Source organism: Macrobrachium nipponense, chromosome 10 (assembly GCF_015104395.2).
Source record: "Macrobrachium nipponense isolate FS-2020 chromosome 10, ASM1510439v2, whole genome shotgun sequence".
Taxonomy (NCBI): Eukaryota; Metazoa; Arthropoda; class Malacostraca; order Decapoda; family Palaemonidae; genus Macrobrachium; species Macrobrachium nipponense.
The window spans coordinates 85,651,751-85,655,012 of record NC_087204.1 but is presented as its reverse complement, the minus strand read 5'-3'; positions in this window follow the sequence as shown (position 1 = coordinate 85,655,012).

Sequence of the window (3,262 nt, the reverse complement as noted above, 5' to 3'; positions counted from 1 at the left end):
AGTAACTTATTTCTTAGAGCCCTGAGAATTTGCTCCCCAGATTTTCTTAACAGAGACCTTGAAACAATCACAAAGCAACTAATCTTGTTAAAATACCCCAAGCACATAATAGAAGAAGCCATATATAAAACAAAACGCATTTTTTACAGACTCTCAGAAAAGAACAGGACAAGTACACGAACAAACTCATAATCCCTCACGTATATAATTTACGAGAGATCACACAAACCTTCAGCCAACCCAACCCTTTCATCTTCACTTATCCGAATACACTGGAGAAATCGTTAATTAACGTTCAGCAGAAACCAGTTTGCAAAGACAAAGGAGTTTAAGAAATTCCCTCAGTTAGATATGGAGAACATAGCTAGGCAATTTTTCATCATATAAGTAACATAAACCATACCATGGATTGGAACTCATCCCAAATTTTATACAAGAGCAGCTGTAATAGGATCAACCTTTCCAATGGAGCCTGGGAATCTGACCATATACACAATATCTTCTTTAAGGCAACGGTGAAACGGATAAAGACAATTAACAGAACCAACGTCGGTATAACGGTGAGCACAGGCATCACCTAAGGGTATATCTAATATATATATATATATATATATATATATATATATATATATATATATATATCCCTATATATATATATATATATATATATATATCTATCTATATATATCTATATCTATATATATATATATATATATATATATATATATATATATATATATATATATATATATATATATATAGATATTATATATCATATATATATATATATATATATATATATATATATATATATATATATATATATATATATATTATATATTTATGTATATGTATATATACACAATTTTTATTTCATCACTAATGTGCCATTTACAAATACTTCATCAAAATTCCTTTTTCATGATAATTTTGGACTAAGAAAGTTCAAGTAAATTACGATTCTTCCCGTTTTCGGTCGTTTGCATTACCTTATCTTTAGGTTGAACGAATAGGGAAAGAAGACAGCAAGTCAATATTGTAACTAAAGCCATCCATAGAGGCAGAGTAAAAATTCTAATCTTATTAGCTAAATCAGTTTACGTTGAATTTTAAAACAGCAAATCACTAATTATATTTCTGCCTCTTGCTATAGAGAGAGAAAGAGAGAGAATATATTACAGGGACTTCTTTTAGAGAGAAAGAGAAAATATATTACATGGCATTTTCTTTTGAAGAAAGAAAGAAAGAGAGAGAAAATATTACAAGGAAATTTTCTGTATAACTTAAAATATTATCTGACAAAGAAATGTCTTAAATTTCATCTGTGTTCTAATTTCAGATTAAAATAAATTTGAACTCTTAATATGTCAGGAACGTAGTATTTCATTCGCAAGAGAAATAATTTAAATTTCTACCTCAAAGGAGAGAGAGAGAGAGAGAGAGAGAGAGAGAGAGAGAGAGAGAGAGAGAGAGAGTACATTCCCATTGGAAATTTTCAATATAATTCAAATTTTTATTTGTGAAAAAAGTAATTAACTTCGGTCCGTCTGCCAGATTTAGGCAGAAATAAATTTAAGCCATAATATTTCATAATATGTAAAGTTTCATCCAGCAAAAGAAGCAATATACATGTCTACCTACTACTGGATTACAAGAAAGAGAAACAAACAGAAGAAAAGGAGAAAGAAGAAGAGGAAGAAGAAGAAGAAGGAGAGAGAGAGAGAGAGAGAGAGAGAAGATGCATGTGTTCGAAAGCGAGTGGGAGAAAAATAAATATCCGAAGAGAGAGAGAGAGAGAGAGAGAGAGAGAGAGAGAGAGAGAAGAGAGAGAGAGAGAGGGAAGAGAGGATGTAAGTGTTCGAAAGCTAGGGGAGAGATGAAAATATCAAGAGATAGAGGAGAGAGAGAGAGAGAGAGAGAGAGAGGAGAGTTAGAGAGAGAGAAAAAAGATGCAGCCGTTCGAAAGACGATTTGGGGAGAATATCCGAAGATTAGAGAGAGAGAGAGAGAGAGAGAGAGAGAGAGAGAGAGGAGAGAGAGAGAGAGGAGGAAGGAAAAGAAAAGGGATGCAGCCGTTCGAGCGATGCAGCCAGTCTTCGAAACCGATGGGGAGAAAAATAAATATCCGAAGAGAGAGAGAGAGAGAGAGAGAGAGAGAGAGAGAGAGAGAGAGAGGATGTAAGTGTTCGAAAGCTAGGGAGAGAAAAATGAATATCCGAAGAGAGTAGAGAGAGAGAGAGAGAGAGAGAGAGAGAGAGAGAAGATGCAGCCGTTCGAAAGCGATGGGGAGAAAAATAAATATCCGAAGAGAGAGAGAGAGAGAGAGAGAGAGAGAGAGAGAGAGAGAGAGGTGGAGGCAATGGCGATGGCGGCGGAAGCGTCTATAATGGAATTTAGTTGAATGGTCCCTCCAAAGAGCCTGGAGGTGGTTCAGTAAGAGCGTCTGCCTCACCTTCTTTCAGCCCCTGACAGTTAACAAATGTTGGCCGCTGCTGAAGGAAATGAGGAGGTGGAAGCATGAACACACGACCCACGCCCAAAATCATTACCTCTCCCCCCCCGCCCCTTTTTTTTTTGGTGATGGTTTTGTACGAGAAGTAAGTGCTGATGCATAAAAGATCGTTCAGTGAATGCATGAACGAGAGAACGTGTATTGTGCTTGCAGGGAAGCAGGTGACATATAATTGTAAGGTAGCAATGCTTTGATTAAAAAAATAAAAAGCCTTTACGAAACTCGGTGGATATTTTTTTTTAGGAGAGAAATACGATATTATTAATGAAAGTACATTCAGAATACATAAAAGAATAATGCAAACACTAAAAAAAACAACAAAATACAAAGGCATCTCTCCAATATCAAAATCAATCGTTACTCAGATTAACTAAATAACTCTTTTCCTATGAATAAAAACGTAATGAGTAGAAATTCTTACTAAGAACAGACAATCCTGCACATCAGCAAAATAAATTAAATGGTAAGCATCATATCAAAAAGGTAACTTGACCACACTAACGACTATGCTGAGTGAAACCTTGTAATACTGGAAAAAGAAATATATTATCTTTAAGTAAAGAGAATGCTACTTATGATGACTGTATCTTTTCTCTTATCTAATACTTAACTTACTTCTTTGCCTAGTGTATTAGTTATCAATGATTGTTCACTGTAATGTGATTAAACTGCTATGGCGTTTCTTAATACCTATATGAATGAAGAGGTTATTTTCTAAACATGATTTTTCATCTACATGGTAAATTTGTA